General features: G+C 47.0%; 1 protein-coding gene across 1 annotated transcript in view; it reads right to left on the reverse strand.

The window, feature by feature from the left end:
* Nucleotides 1-275: 275 nt before the first annotated feature.
* LOC124623105 (carboxypeptidase E-like) overlaps nucleotides 276-16,788 on the reverse strand; it is a 415,742-nt gene continuing 399,229 nt past the window's right edge. The window contains exon 13 of the mRNA XM_047148899.1: nucleotides 276-654. The gene's annotated coding sequence lies outside the window, so the exon portion shown is untranslated. The remainder of the gene's footprint in view (nucleotides 655-16,788) is intronic.

A 16,788-nucleotide genomic window follows, 5' to 3' on the forward strand; every position in this document is an offset into this window, starting at 1 on the left:
TGGCATTCTGGTCTCTTAACTTACTCAGATGTGTATAGGATGACGGCTCCAGAAGCGGGAGCCGCCAATTTCTTCAGGTCATCTGCCGGCATTGTTGTGAATTCAGTACAGTTGTACCACCTGGGATGCGTAGCACAATCCATTGGAAATAAAGTAACAAACGTCACAACAAAACAGTACCAGTCAATAATACACAACCAAACAATTCCACATCGTAGCATCCTACGTTACTTGTGGAACTTAAGCGTCTATATTTTTCAATAATATCTCGAGAGTGCTTCGGAAACAATATTTTATTTCGAATAATTTAAGAACGTTAACAATCTGTGTGGCTCACAATATCTTTCTCTAGTTGGAAAATACAACTCAGTACATGCAATTTGTGATGACTTTTTAATCTGTAGAAGGTGTGAATTAATGGCATCACAAATAGTGTAGTAAATAAGATTAAGTACCAGGGAAATGGTGTTGTGCGATCAAAGTTTGCACAGTTGCTACAGATCTGTGTTGGAGAGAAGGTGTCGCTGAAAGGGAAGTGTGAGGGCAGGGCAGGGCGTGGCAGCGCCGGCTGGCTCAGAGGGCGGCGGGCCCCCTCTGGCGAGCAGACGCCCACGGCCACAGCTGATCCGCCAGCTCCAGGTCCGCCGGCACCTGCAACGAAATGGAGCAAGTGAAGGCACGCAACCAGTACACAAACCGGGCAGCAATGGTTCAAAGGGCTCTGAGCACTGCTGTGGTCATCAGTCCCCTAGAACTTGGAACTACTTAAACCTAACTAACCTAAGGACATCATACACATCCGTGCCCGAAGCAGGATTAGAACCTGCGACCGTAGCGAGCAATTGTACAGATCGACGGCCGTGAAAGAGAGACAGTGGCTGAGGAAGCAGCTGCAAAGGGCGGCAGCGTCATCCCCGTCGCAATACCGAGGTTAACCCCTCACTCCTCTGCAGAGGCTGGTCTTAGCACGTACCGTGAGAAAGCAACTTCAAATTGACGATGGCTGAAAAGGCCGTCGCCGGTGGCGGCGCTCTGCTGTGAGACGGCCTCACCTCCCGCAGGAGTACGCGGTCCTGCCGCGCGGTGCGGTGTCCACACGTCCAGTTAGCCGCACTGCACGGACTCGGAGTCGTAGTGGCGCGGCTGCAGCGTGCCGCCGTCTTTTTATAACGACATCCCGACACAAATGGATTCCCGACGCACCACATCCCAATCGGCGTCCATCTGACCCACAGCAGGCCGCGGATCGGGCCACAGAAGACGTCGGACACGGCCCACAACAGACTGTGGATTTGACCCACACACCACACCGTGGATACGGTCTACAGCTGACCGTGGATTTCGTCCACGGTAGACCACGGATCGACCCGTGGCGCTCTGCGAAGGTGACACGTGTCTTTTTGTCGAGCATTCGATTCTCGAGTACAACCAATATTTAGCTATTCTGGAGCTGGGTTTTGATTTGGAAATTTGTACGATTGTGTTTTGTTCTTCGAGAAGAGTCTGGAGCCCAACGGATCTGAGGCTCTCGTTCTACGTGGCAGTTTTGACCTGAGACTGTGTGCTGATCCCTGTTTCGACCCGTCCCGTGGTTCGTGCCTTAGGGTGTCAGGCTGCAACACAACAGAAGTAATTAATGTTGCACTGTATTTTAATCTTATTAATTTTGTCATTTCACCTGTAACAGCCGTGTAGTTGGTTTTACTTATCAGTAGAGTCGCAACACGGCTCGTAGCGGGCCCGGGCCAGTGGAAGGAGCGACAGAGGGGGGAGGAGGTGCGGCCCGCCCACACAGCACTTCCCAGCAGACGGGCGGGGCCGCGCTCTGCCGTGCCAGTGGCGTGCAGGGTGCATTCCGGAGACGCGAGCTCAAACCCCTACGCGCTGTCCACACTTAGGTTTCCCGTGGTTTCCTAGAATTTTTAAGCCGAACGACGGTTCCTTCAACAAAGCCGTTGCCGATTCCTGGGTGCGCCTCCCTAGTGTCGTACGAGTGCTCCCATCTCTAATGTCCATCTCTGTGGACGAGCTCGCCCTCCCACGTTACAAAAGCACGCGAGCTTTTTTTGATACTTTGCGAAACATTCAAGTCTTCACAAAGCGCCAAGGAACAACTGACTGCGACAGTTACAAATAAAATGACAGTAGGAAGGTAATACAGAAATGAGTAGCTCGCCCTAAATACGGAACTAATGCAAAATGAGATTGTCACATTTAAGAAAGAACAAATCTGATTTTCATCCCTTAGTTTTCTGACTAATATAGACCTGAAGGTACTGGTGAAACTTAAGGAAAAAAAGTGACACTTATTTATACATTAATACCGAGCGAGGATACTGTCCTAGGTGATTAAATTTGCAGTTGTGCCGCCATAGATACTATGTGCAGGAAGTGAAGAAAGGTCCGTGCTTTTCAAGTGAAGGACGCTGGGCAAAAGTCGAATCTCTTTTTCGCTGTGCCAGGTTGTTGCCACAAGTCTGTCTGATGGGCATTTTTCGACACGTGAAAACCCCTTAAGCAAAACGCTCTGTCTCCATTTATAAGGTCACGTCTTAATTTAATATCAAGTGCTTGCTCAACAGCACCAACCCAACAGCTGAAAGTACACGCCACAACAACTGTGTTGATGACAACCCCTACCAGTGGTACGTCCTGCAGTGGCACATCTGTTCGGCTGCTGTCTGTAGGCGTGTGCGACGCTCGCGCCCTGCACGACGCACTCTGGGGATCCCCCGGTGGTGTGGCCAACGCCGGACGCGTCACAGCCGGGCGCAATACGCAGAAACCGGCCTCGCGCAAACCCACACCCTAGAGGGCCCTACTCCCACACTGTGCTCCAAACACACAGTTCACATCGTGTTTCTCCAGGGTACGATCAATCCGCATTCTCCGTAACGAAAAAAGGCCGTAGATTTATGTTTCTACCGAAATATTTGGGCTTCATTTGATGACTCATTCGACAATTTCGCCGTTTTCTTGGGACTGGCTGGACGGTGCTTCTCGGTCGAGTCTAACTGAAAATTTCGATGTCTCACACTCCAGCATTCGCTTAAGATTGAACGTTTCCGTGGCTCGGAGTGCTGTGATCGCTCGCACCGAGAAATTTTTGGACGACGCAGCTTTATCCGTGTTAAGGAGAAGTTTTAAGTTTTCGCAGACGCCCAAGGACGTGACTATTCTCGGTCGTATAATGCTGCTGCGTTCCTGTCTTTTTCTAAGCAGATTTGTACTCGTTTCTTTCGTCAGTGAATTGAAATACACTGGAGGAAGAAAATCTCAGTACGAAGAAGGACTTGTCCGACATAAACGAAAGTTTATTGGCTTGGCGCCAGCAGTACGGTAGTGGCGCCAGTAGCGCCACTATGAGGGCACAAATCAGGTTTGCTTCAAACACGCGTGAGCGTTAACTTACTTTTGAGACTGTACACGTTGACTTGGCGTCAGTCAAGAACGCCTTTAAGGTGACGAAGACGCCGTTACCGGCACCTCAGTGAGTTCGGACGAGGTCGTGTAACGGGGCTACGAGAAGCCGGATGTTCCTTCTGCGATAGTGCAGAAAGACTCAGAGTGAACGCAGCCGCTGTACGTGACTGCCTTCCGAGAAGAAGACCGTTGCGATCGGCGCGCCATGCTGCGTGTCTCAGCACCTCCAGCAGTGACACGACGAGAGCAGATCCGAGCCAGATCCGCTGTTGCGTGCACTCCACACACACACCAAATCACCGCCATTTGCGGCCTCACTGGAGGACAGGCTGGATGCCAGTTGTTTACCCAGTGCCAGTGACGGCGAGTTGAGAGCCTGCAACCATCGTGTCTGCAAGCTGGACACACTGGACCCACGCTTGCAGTTACGACCTGCAGGGCAATTTCGTATGACCGCAGGAAGCACTACGCGCACTGACTGCAAATTTGTACGTCAGTCTGGTGATTCTAGTTGTCGTGTTGCCATTCACGAACAGCGTGCCAGAGGGTGTTTTCGCTCGCCCACATAGCACTGTCTTAACCCGACCTGCCCTACACACTGAGGACTTGTCGCCTCGGGCTGCTCGATCACCAGATAGATCTGCCTGCAATCGAGCGCACACGGCACACCGTCAGAAGGCAACCCCGGCGTCATCCACAAACAGCGTCGACCGTCGCTGTATTGACTGACCGAGCGCAAGAGGAATGCAACTCCCAACTCACCTACTGACACCCGGTATATGTACAACACAATGCGCGCACAGTTGCATGCTTGCATTCGACATTCTGGCTGTTACACCGGTTATTAATGTACCAGCAATGGCTTATCTCGTGTGAACGACTTAAATATGTTACCTAGAAAAATGTATTCTAGAAATTTTATTGCTCTACATTAATAATTGTTTGGCGCTGCGTTTTTTCCGTTAGTGTATTTGTGCTATTACACAAACTTTCTTGTTAGCTGCCTTCGTCGTGCACGCACTCGTTTTCCCAACTTGTGTGGACACCCTTTCAGAGATGTCAATTCCTCTTGAGGTGAGCTGCCTACTGTGGTATTCGTGATCACAATCTCTACAGATACGCACTGCCTCGGTACTGTATTCCACTTTTTTGGACGTTGATACGTCTGGCCGTTTCATTTAAACTTCAGCCCATAGTTCATCATTACCAAATTGTGATTTGAGTCTATTTCTGCTATTCGGTACTCCTTACAAACGAATATTTGGTTTCTGAATCTGTGCCTCGCCGTGACATAATCCAGCTGTTTTCTACCCGAGTCCCCAGCCCTTTTTCTAAGTAGAGTATACCTCCTCTTGTCACTTTTGAACAGCGTATTTGCTATTACCAGACTGAGGTTTACTCCAGAACTCTATTAGTCTCTCTCCTGTCTCATTCCTCCCCCGTGACATATCTTCAGTTTCTTCCCGTCTCACAGGCATTCACTGCCCCCTGATTATTGGATTATCATCTCCCTTTACGTACTGATTTACCTCTATCTGTCTCTTCATGTTCTGCTTGTGACGTCATAACTGAATTACGGTTGGTTTTGTCTCCACTCTGATGAGAACAACTCTATTACTATATTGTTCGAATTAATTGAGTCTGCGACCTACCATTCTATTCATAACGAATTCTACTCCCGCTAGATCATTTTCTGCTGCAGTTGATGTTATCCTGTGTTCATGTGATAAGAAATGCTTATCTTTCCACTCACCCTTACTCCAGCGGCAGCACCGCGAGAAATGAGTGCTGGAACACGAACGCAGGTGCCAGGCCAGCCTGGAGGCTGCGCTGCTGTGTGTGGCCACGAACGACAGTGCCCTCAACAAGTTGCGAACGTCAGTCGTGGCCACAACAGCGAGCGCTCTGTGTATCTCTGAGGGCGTCACTGTAGGTCGCAGTTGACTGAATTTCAAAGTTGGCTAATTGTTGGCGTTCGCACGCTGCGTGCGTCCAAAACCGAGGGAGCCCAACTGCTCGGTGTTTCGAGAGGCACCGTATCGAAGATTTATATCGCGTATAGGGAAAGAAGTTAGGTTTGTGGTTTGTCCAATCTCTATATATCTAGACTGAGCCTTTGCATTTCCTAGATTCCCTGACACGTTCAAATTTCTGTCATTCCACGTTCCGTCTCGTGGAACGTCACCCTTTCCTACTTCTTCAGTCTCTTGCCCACGTTCACCTCCCCCGCTAGCAGTCCTCTCTCGGAGGCCCAAATGGGGCACTAATCGGCAAATCTTTACCAATGAAGAGGACATCGTGATATTTTTTTTCTTCAGTTGCAGGCCACACGATCTGTGTGTATTTCCGGCAGTGGTTGCGGTTGGAAGGCCTTTCGCCCCGCCCTTCACACGCGGCCATCTGGCAGCGCGGATGCGCAGCTGGGGAGGGGAGCGCGCAAACAGCTGACGCCTCGCTTAGCCTGGCCAATGTCACTATTGACTTGCGTGCTATTGCGCTATTTCTGCTATAAAAATGACTTTCGACGTGGAACTTTTCACCACTGAAGTAGAACGTCGCCCTCTAATTTGGGGTTCGAGAAACAAGCATTACAGTAATAAGATTGAAAAACGTAATGATTGGGAGGAGATGTGTAAGAACTTTGTTCCTGACTTCGAAAGTAAAACAGTTTCGGAGAAAAACGAAAGTGGTATGTATTATTCTGTTCATTTATCATTAACATATATCTTATATTTTTGGGAACATTTTGGGTAAACAGTGCTCTTTTCCTCTTACAATTTTTATAAGAAACCGTCTAGAGCGCAAACTTTGTTTTAATTTTCATAAGCAGTAACAGCACCTGGAGGCATCCGTAGCACATGCTCCATTCCACGCCAGCTGTGGTATTGCCTGAAGATATCCACCTATGGATTGAAACTAGTTGCTAATAAGTAAATAATTCAAGAACTTAATCGCATTTATTATTGTTATAATACCGTCAACCGGTTTCAGCCCGACGTAGGGGTCATCTTCTGGGCGTTTACACCATTGGTCGACTGCTGGTGGTGTCACTCCTGTCTACATAACGTCAGGAAACTATGAAATAACAGGTCGGCGGTATTATAACAATAATAAATGCGATTAAGACTGTTCTTGAATTATTGATTAATCATACTAATCGCTGCTTCTCTCCACAACCATGTTGTTCAAAAACAAAATAGTTGCTAATAAATTCAAAAGTTTGCGCTCTAGACTGTTTTTTTTAATAAAAATTAGAATACATTTTATATCTTGCTCATTTCCCAAGTAAGAGTACCTTCACTGCTAACAAAGTAATCAGAAAATTTGTCTCGTACACTCACGGCATAGCGGCTTCTTACGGGCATGGTGCTCTCTACATCGTCCAACCCAATAATTTCTAATGTTTCTTTTTTCTCTGTCAAATTTTTTTCACTGTATGGACGTTGGCATGTTTTCTTCCTGACCAGTGTCTCGCACATTTTTGATATAGTTGAAATGCCACATTTGAAGGAATAATGTAGCTCTGTAAATGTACAGTCTGTAGCGAGGTACCTCAAATCAGATAGTTTAGTTTTTTTGCAGCAACATAGTTACAGAAGAAGTGGAAAAACATTCGTGACTGTTACACAAGAGAACTCAACAAGAGAAGCCTCAAAAAGTGGTTCTCCTGCAGAAACCAATAAAAATACGTATATTTCGATATGCTTAATTTCCGATCACCTGTCACTGCCACTAACCACCAGAGTTGGAAGCAGCCGATGCGCGTACTGATGAAGCAAATAATTCTGATGTACAGCATGGAGTTGCCTCCAGTTCCCGTAAGAAACAAAAGATGACACACGAGGAGGAATTATTTCAGGTACTTCCAGCAAAGATCAAGAAAAAAACGCATCAATGGTCGAAGCAGATTTTCTACTATCATTATTAGATGATTTGAAATCTGTGCCACAATATTTGAAAATGGACGATAAATGTGAAATAATGTCAGTTTTGAGGAAGCACAGCAGACAGGTCTTACAGTTCACTAGACAACTATAATTTTCAGTTCACTTCACAAATACCAATGCGTGTATACTCATATTCACCCATAACTGTACCTGCATCTAATCCAAGCACATGTACATCAAATCGTGATGCCACACTTTCATCTGTATCATCTGATTCATCAGTGGTGGAGGAGGAGGATATTAGTGTTTTAACGTCCCGTCGACAACGAGGTCATTAGAGACGGAGCGCAAGCTCGGGTTAGGGAAGGATTGGGAAGGAAATCGGCCGTGCCCTTTCAAAGGAACCGTCCCGGCATTTGCCTGAAACGATTTAGGGAAATCACGGAAAACCTAAATCAGGATGGCCGGAGACGGGATTGAACCGTCGTCCTCCCGAATGCGAGTCCAGTGTGCTAACCACTGCGCCACCTCGCTCGGTCATCAGTGGTCACTGTCTGGGTAGCGAAATATCACATTTTTGGCTTACTGTATTTTAATATTACACATTGGAGCGAATTACTGATAAACCAACTTTAAGAATAACGGTATATGTAAAATAAGCATTTTATTTACCTTAAAGTAATCATCAGTCTTTGCTCTGGTGAAATACTGTTCCTCATTTGCGTATTTTGCCTTGTGAGATTTGGCCTCAGCATAGCACATAATTCATCAAAAGATGTCACAGACATTCTGAAATAGTTAAATGAATTTTGCAGGGTTGTCCGTTTCCCTTTCGAATATTCAGTAGGGGATGAATCCAGTATTTTCTCTGACGTCGGCCTGCGTCTGTATTTCCTTTTCAAGAACAGAGCGCAAAGCAACACTTGCTCGTCAGAATCCGTTTCGGAGCTGGCTGGCACGAGCGCACAGACAGCTCCCGCCACAGAGCAGCTGCTTGCTACCTGGCGCTTCAGCGGCACGGTTCAGCCGCGCGACAGTGGCGCGTTGCACCGGTCGAACCGGTGACGAAATTTCCAGTGTGAAAGCAGCTTTAGGGCGAGGCTGCCCTAAACCTCCGTTCTCTTTAACAAGGCCATTGCCGATCGTATTAATTGGTTCATAATATGTATCGTAAATAGTAACTGCAATAGATATACTCACAAACATGCAGATCTGTTTTATGGAAATAAACCAATTGTTCACGTTCCTACAAATGGAGGATGTAATGCTGAAGTCGTTATTAACTGTGAACGCCATACTGAAGCAAAATTATTTCACGATTAATAAAGCTGATGTACATAAATTGGTTAGACAAAGTGGCTGCGTTAACCAAGTCCGACAGGAATGTCTGGCGATGTGGGGTCAGTGGCTGTCGCACAGTGCCTTCCCTTTCCTCGCCGCCTTCCGCTCGGCGGGCTGCCGAGTGTGGCAGGCGTATAGTCCGCCTGCGTTCTGCTACTGTACCGCATATTAGGAGCCCTTCCCGTCCCATCCGTGAGTGGAGTAGGGCAGTGAGGGCGCTGTTGTCTTAGCGATCCCCACGTTAGTGATGCGTGGGCGGTTGTAGCATATTCCTAGGGCCGTCACCTACACTAGGTTCTAGAAACGTAGTAAGCAGGTTTTCACGGGACAGTTTGCGTCTGTGTGGAAGCGCCTGCCAGCTGAGTTCTCTCAGCAGTCCCCCACGAGCCAAACAAACCTGCCTCCATTTGCCTAGGTGCAGCACCCCCGTTAGTCCTGGCCAGTACGGCTCCTACACACTCGAGCGGTGTTGTACGACGGGTCGGGTCGGCCGAGTGTCCCGTTTTGTTTTGAAGACGGACAGCAGCTCAGCAGTGAGCCGGGGTCTCGCGCCTCCTGCTACCTGCCAGTCCCTGGGGCAGGCCGCCGCATCGATGCCGCCCCTCACGTCAGCACATCGATCGGTGACGTCAGCGACGCGGCAGCTGAGCGTCTGCGGACACTGCGCGGCGTGGCGGAAGGCGTGGGAAAAACCGACGGCGATACTTTAGCGCTGAATAACCGGTGTTTTTCGGTATTTCTTTGGTCTCAGTTGTAACAGGCTTTTAAAATTTTTCACTAATAACAGGAAAAAATCGGCATACGAGTTTCCCGCAGCAGAAGCGCAATTTTTTTTTATTTTTAGGTAACAATTTTTTAAATAAAACTATTTTTACAAATGCAGAATGTTCATTTTTAAAATTTCTGTTGCTTTGAAATACTGGGTTGTTATATGAGATGAAGAATGTGGTCAATGCTATTTTAGTAACAATGCCAACTGTTGGAAACTAGCAACAAACACAGTATTGCTGGGACAATAACGTACCTGTTGCTGTGTGTTGTGGCCTGTTACACGGTACGCAAGTGTGTGCAGTGAACGAGACCTGGCCTGTGCTGCTGTTTTTCGTTCTCGTCTTCAGATGGTCGTACTGCAGAACGGTGCGATACTTTGTAAGTGTTTTGCGAAGCACAGTAGCAGTGAAGTAGAACGCAGCATTCGCTTTACAAGATTAATAACGGGAGGGAGCATAACATATTTGCGACACGAAGTAAGCGGAAAACATCCAGAATGTGCCTTGGGAGAGAAAGTAAATTTGATTGGTACACCTAAAATGTTACTGATCTACTATAAACATTCGATAACAACTGAAGCCTTACTTCTGTGTTTGCTTTCGGGTGAAAAACTGATAGCATCGAAAAGTGACGTCACAGGGAAGTCAGCAACTCGTGACCTCACACAAAATCGATTATTTGAGAAACCGGTTATTTTGACCGGTTTTTAACAGTCAGGTTAAACTGGACACGGAAAATAACGGTGTAACCGAAAACCGGTCGATTCGGCAATAGCCGGCATCCCTGCGTGGCGGTGCTGCGTACCTCCAAGCATTCTGTGATGGCGCCCCGCTGAGGCCGATCGGCACAGGACGTGCAAAGCACCGCTTCAGCTCGCTGCTTTCTCGCGCCATAACCTACGAACCGCGGACGAAGGGCAACAGGCACGTCGTATGATCCTAGATTTCCGGAAAGCGTCGACACGGTGACCCACTGTAGACTGTTTAACCGATGTCCGATCTTACGGGACTGGTTCACAGATATGTGAGTGGTTGGTAAAGTAGTAGAACTCAGTGGGTTGTCCTTGAGGACCAGTGTTCGTCAGAGACGAGGGCATTGTCAGTGGAGCCCCAGGGAAGTGCGGTAGGACCGCTCTATTAGTCTGTGCACAGGAATGACGTTACCGACAGGGTGGGCAGAGGCTGTCTGCTGACGGCGCTGTATTCTTCGTCATCGCGCGACTTTAGGAGGATACAGGGTGACTGGAGAAAAATTTATAGCTGGAGTGATGAATGACAGTCAGGTCTACACGTAGGAAAACGTAAGTTGATGCAGGCGAGTAAGAAAAACAACCCTGTAGTGTTGGAATATTGTGTTACCGCTGTGATGCTCGACCCGGCGACGCCGTTCAAATATGTAGGCGTAACGTTGCAAAGCGATACGAAACGGAAGGAGCACGTAAGGACGGTAGTAGTGAAGGCGAGTGGTCGATTTGGGTTTACTAGGAGACTTTTAGAAAGGTGGAGCTCAGCTGTAAAGGGCTCCGCGTATAGAACTGTGGTGCGGGCCACTCGTGACTGCTGCTCGAGTGCCTGGGACTAACGGAAGACACCGGAGCTACTCTAAAGCGGGCTGCAGATCTCTCGCCGGTAGAGTCGGCCATCACGAGAGTGTTACGAGATCTTTTGTGGACTCGAAAGTGAATCGCTAGAGGGAAGACGACGTTCATTTCGCGAGATACTGCGGCTTTTGCAGCTGAGTGCAGAACGATTTTACTGCCGGTAACGTTAATTTCGCGTAAGGATGCGAAAAGGAGACAAGTTAGCATCGTACAGATGCAGACAGATAGTCGCTTCTTCCTTTGCTCCCTTTACAAGAGGAATAGCAGAGGAAATGACTAGTTAGGCTTCGGCACAAACCGTACCGTGAGTTGCAGAGTATGTGTGTAAGTGTAGACGTGCAAACATTCCACAATGTGACGTACGCGCAGGCTTCCGGCGAAACGGAGTATTACCGCCGTCAAGTTGTCTCGGCACGTAAGTTTCGACGCAGCTATCGGAAGGGTTGGCGAGGGGGAAGGGATGGGGGCGGGGCGGCGAACACTGGCGTCGTCTGCTGACGTCACAAACTGACCTGCTGCAACGTGCCACTGGTCTGCTCCACAAGCTCATTATGGACTCTGTTTTGGCCATTAATAAACTCTACTACCGTCACTGCTAGGTTCTTTTTAGCAGTATGCGTGGCGATTCATTCACCCTTGCCACGCGTTCCATTGCGTGTTAAGCGACTTTACATCAGGCGTTACCTCGACAGCTTAGCTGAGCCGATGAGGAGGCGTGGCGTCCGCTCCGAGAAGTGTGGCGCAGCAGCCACGTGCGCCTACAGCAGCAGGCGCCAGCGTGGCCTACACTGCCCACGTGTCACTGCTCGATGAAATTTGGACGACACTTACAAACAATTGCTATTCTACACCGTGCGAGGTAACTGAAAGAAACGCGTAGTGAGACGAACAGAAATGACGCTTTTATTAGGACTCAATAATTACACCGACCTCCCCCCATGAACCATGGACCTTGCCGTTGGTGGGGAGGCTTGCGTGCCTCAGCGATACAGATAGCCGTACCGTAGGTGCAACCACAACGGAGGCGTATCTGTTGAGAGGCCAGACAAACGTGTGGTTCCTGAAGAGGGGCAGCAGCCTTTTCAGTAGTTGCAGGGGCAACAGACTGGATGACTGACTGATCTGGCCTTGTAACACTAACCAAAACGGCCTTGCTGTTGTGGTACTGCGAACGGCTGAAAGCAAGGGGAAACTACAGCCGTAATTTTTCCCGAGGGCGTGCAACTTTACTGTATGGTTAAATGATGATGGCGTCCTCTTGGGTAAAATATTCTGGAAGTAAAATACTCCCCCATTCGGATCTCCGGGCGGGGACTACTCAAGAGGACGTCGTTATCAGGAGAAAGAAAACTGGCATTCTACGGAAAGGAGTGTGGAATGTCAGATCGCTTAATCGGGCAGGTAGGTTAGAAAATTTAAAAAGGCAAATGGATAGGTTAAAGTTAGATATGGTGGGAATTAGTGAAGTTCGGTGGCAGGAGGAACAAGACTTCTGGTCAGGTGAATACAGGCTTTTAAATACAAAATCAAATAGGGGTAATGCAGGAGTAGGTTTAATAATGAATAAAAAAAATTGGAGTGCGGGTAAGCTACTACAAACAGCATAGTGAACGTATTATAGTGGCCAAGATAGACACGAAGCCCATGCGTACTACAGTAGTACAAGTTTATATGCCAACTAGCTCTGCAGATGACGAAGAAATTGAAGAAATGTATGATGAGATAAATGAAATTATTCAGGTGGTGAAGGGAGACGAAAATTTAATAGTCATGGGTGACTGGAATTCGACAGTAGGAAAAGGGAGAGAAGGAAACATAGTAGGTGAATATGAATTGGGGCTAAGAAATGAAAGAATCATGAAAGAAGGTTGTATACATGGAAGAATCCTGGAGATACTAAAAGATATCAGATAGATTATATAATGGTAAGACAGAGATTTAGGAACCAGTTTTTAAATTGTAAGACATTTCCAGGGGCAGATGTGGACTCTGACCACAATCTATTGGTTATGAACTGTAGACTAAAACTGAAGAAACTGCAAAAAGGTGGGAATTTAAGGAGATGGGACCTGGATAAACTGAAAGAACCAGAGATTGTACAGAGTTTCAGGGAAAGCATAAGGGAACAATTGACAGGAATGGGGGAAAGAAGTACAGTGGAAGGAGAATGGGTAGCTTTGAGGGATGAAATAGTGAAGGCAGCAGAGGATCAAATAGGTAAAAATACGAGGGCTAGTAGAAATCCTTGGGTAACAGAAGAAATATTGAATTTAATTGATGAAAGGAGAAAATATAAAAATGCAGTAAATGAAGCAGGCAAAAAGGAATACAAACGTCTCAAAAAGGATATCGACAGGAAGTGCAAAATGGCTAAGCAGGGATGGCTAGAGGACAAATGTAAGGATGTAGAGGCTTATTTCACTAGGGGTAAGATTGATACTGCCTACAGGAAAATTAAAGAAACCTTTGGAGAAAAGAGAACCACTTGCATCAATATCAATAGCTCAGATGGAAACCCAGTTCCAAGCAAAGAAGGGAAAGAAGAAAGGTGGAAGGAGTATACAGACGGTCTATACAGGGGCGATGTACTTGAGGACAATGTTATGGAAATGGAAGAAGATGAAGATGAAATGGGAGATACGATACTGCGTGAAGAGTTTGACAGAGCACTGAAAGACCTGAGTCGAAACAAGGCCCCGGGAGTAGACAACGTTCCACTAGAACTACTGATAGCCTTGGGAGAGGCAGTCCTGACAAAACTCTGGGGAGCAAGATGTACGAGACAGGCGAAATACGCTCAGAAGAATATAATAATTCCAATCCCAAAGAAAGCAGGTTTTGACAGATATGAAAATTACCGAACTATCAGTTTAATAAGCCACAGCTGCAGAATACTAACGCGAATTATTTACAGACGAATGGAAAAACTGTTAGAAGTCGACCTCGGGGAAGATCAGTTTGGATTCCGTAGAAATGTTGGAACACGTGAGGCAATACTGACCTTACGACTTATCGCAGAAGAAAGATTAAGGAAAGGCAAACCTACATTTCTAGCATTTGTAGACTTAGAGAAAGCTTTTGACAATGTTGACTGGAATACTCACTTTCAAATTCTGAAGGTGGCAGGGGTAAAATACAGGGAGCGAAAGGCTATTTACAGTTTGTACAGAAACCAGATGGCAGTTATAAGAGTCGAGGGGCATGAAAGGGAAGCATTGGTTGGGAAGGGAGTGAGAAAGGGTTGTAGCCTATCCCCGATGTTATTCAATCTGTATATTGAGCAAGCAGTAAAGGAAACAAAAGAAAAATTTGGAGTTGGTATTAAAATCCAGGGAGAAGAAATAAAAACTTTGAGGTTCGCCGATGACATTGTAATTCTCTCAGAGACAGCAAAGGACTTGGAAGAGCAGTTGAACGGAATGGACAGTGTCTTGAAAGGAGGATATAAGATGAACATCAACAAAAGTAAAACGAGGATAATGGAATGTAGTCGAATTAAGTCGGGTGAAGCTGAGGGAATTAGATTAGGAAATGAGACACTTAAAGTAGTAAAGGAGTTTTGCTATTTGGGGAGCAAAATAATTGAGATTGGTCGAAGTAGAGAGGATATAAAATGTAGACTGGCAATGGCAAGGAAAGCGTTTCTGAAGAAGAGAAATTTAGGTGTCCATGTTTCACTTTCATACATGGCTACACTCCATACAAATACTTTCAGAAACGACTTCCAGACAGTTAAATCTATACTGGATGTTAACAAATTTCTCTTCTTGAGAAACGCTTTCCTTGGCATTGCCAGTCTACATTTTATATCCTCTCTACTTCGGCCATCATCAGTTATTTTGCTCCCCAAATAGCAAAACTCCTTTACTACTTTAAGTGTCTCATTTCCGAATCTAATTCCCCCAGCATCACCCGACTTAATTCGACTACATTCCATTATCGTCGTTTTGCTTTTGTTGATGTTCATCTTATATCCTCCTTTCAAGACACTGTCCATTCCGTTCAATTGCTCTTCCAAGTCTTTTGCTGTCTGTGACACAATTACAATGTCATCGGCGAACCTGAAAGTTCTTATCTCTTCATATATATATAATCATATTGTCTACGAATAAATGTGTCATTTCTGTTTATCTCACTGCCCATTTGTTTCAGTTACCTTCTGAACTGAACTTTGCACTCCTCGCTCTGTACGGTCTATGTTTCATTGAGCTGTGTTACTTGGCAGCGACGCATCACGCAAAACTTACTCGTCGTCAAGTTTTACACACCACTGTACCTCTAGAGCTCCAAACAGTTCAATAGCAGCGTCCGCTGTCGAGAAGTCAAGTTCGGCATGTAGAGACCACCGCCACGTGAAGGTGTGGCGAGTGAGACGCACGCCACGCCCGGGCCGTGTAGTGGGCGACCACTGGAGGAGTGGGCCGCGCGGCGCGCACAGCCGCGCTGGACGGCGAGCGACGCGGCGCGCGGGGCACGGTGTGCGAGGAGACTCTCTGTACCACACTCAGGGGGCCAGCCTTGTTTGTACAATTTCGACACACGTATTGTAATACTTTCAATTACATTATCAGTCGCGGCTGTCAGAATAGTCGGTAATGGGTAAGAACGTTATCATCCAGTTTCTTGTCACGTAATGCGACGCCTTCAAAAGCAGAATTCCAAAAAAATGGCTTTGAGCACTATGGGACTTGACATCTCAGGTTACATCAGTCCCCTAGACTTACAAACTACTTAAACCTAACTAACCTAAGGAGATCAAACACTTCCGTGCCCGAAGCAGGATTCGAACCTGCGACCGTAGCAGCAGCGCGGTTCCGAACTGAAGCGCCTAGAGCCGCTCGGCCACAAAGGCCGACGCAGAATTCCATTACGAATGATTTTCAAAATAGCTCGCAAATCAAAATCTCAATATATTTGTTCAGATCCTCGTATACTCTCATTTTCCATCAATTTCGCATCACAGGTCGAACAACATTTTACTACAAGTGTCTAGATTTTTATATACGTACGTCAACTTACTGTTTTCTTACAAGGAGACCGCCGGCCGAAGTGGACGAGCGGTTCTAGGCGCTGCAGTCTGGAACCGCGCTGCCGCTACGGTCGCAGGTTCGAATCCTGCCTCGGGCATGGATGTGATGTCCTTAGGTTAGTTGGGTTTAAGTAGGTCTAAGTTATAGGGGACTGATGACCTCAGCAGTCAAGTCCCATAGTGCTCAGAGCCATTTGAAACATTTACAAGGAGACTACAAGGCACTAGGATATTTGTTAAGTTTCCATACTTACTGTACACCAAGTTCAGATGTCAAATATTAATCACCGAGCGAGGTGGCGCAGTGGTTGGCACACTGGACTCGCATTCGGGAGGACGACTGTGCAAACCCGCGACCGACTATCCCGATTTAGTTTTCCCGAGATTACCCTAAATGTTTTCTTTGACAGGCCACGGCCGACTTCCTTCCTCATCCTTCCCTAATCGGCTGGGACGGATGACCTAGCTCTTTGGTCCCCTGCCACAAATCAACCGACCAACTAAATATTAACCCCCCCCCCCCCCCCAAAGCAATTAGATGCGACTCTCAAAAAGTCTACAAGAAATGGATTTTGCATTTTTCCGACGTTATCTAATATCCTCAAGAAAGGTGCAGTGTTAGGCAGGCAGCGCAGCACTGTGGTACGTTGTTCGCCTGCCATGCTCGGGGCCTGGGTTCTATTCCTGGCTGATGCACATTCTTAAACCAAGTTACATCTTTCGTGAGCACTTATGTG

Source organism: Schistocerca americana, chromosome 1, assembly GCF_021461395.2.
Source record: "Schistocerca americana isolate TAMUIC-IGC-003095 chromosome 1, iqSchAmer2.1, whole genome shotgun sequence".
Classification (NCBI taxonomy): domain Eukaryota; kingdom Metazoa; phylum Arthropoda; class Insecta; order Orthoptera; family Acrididae; genus Schistocerca; species Schistocerca americana.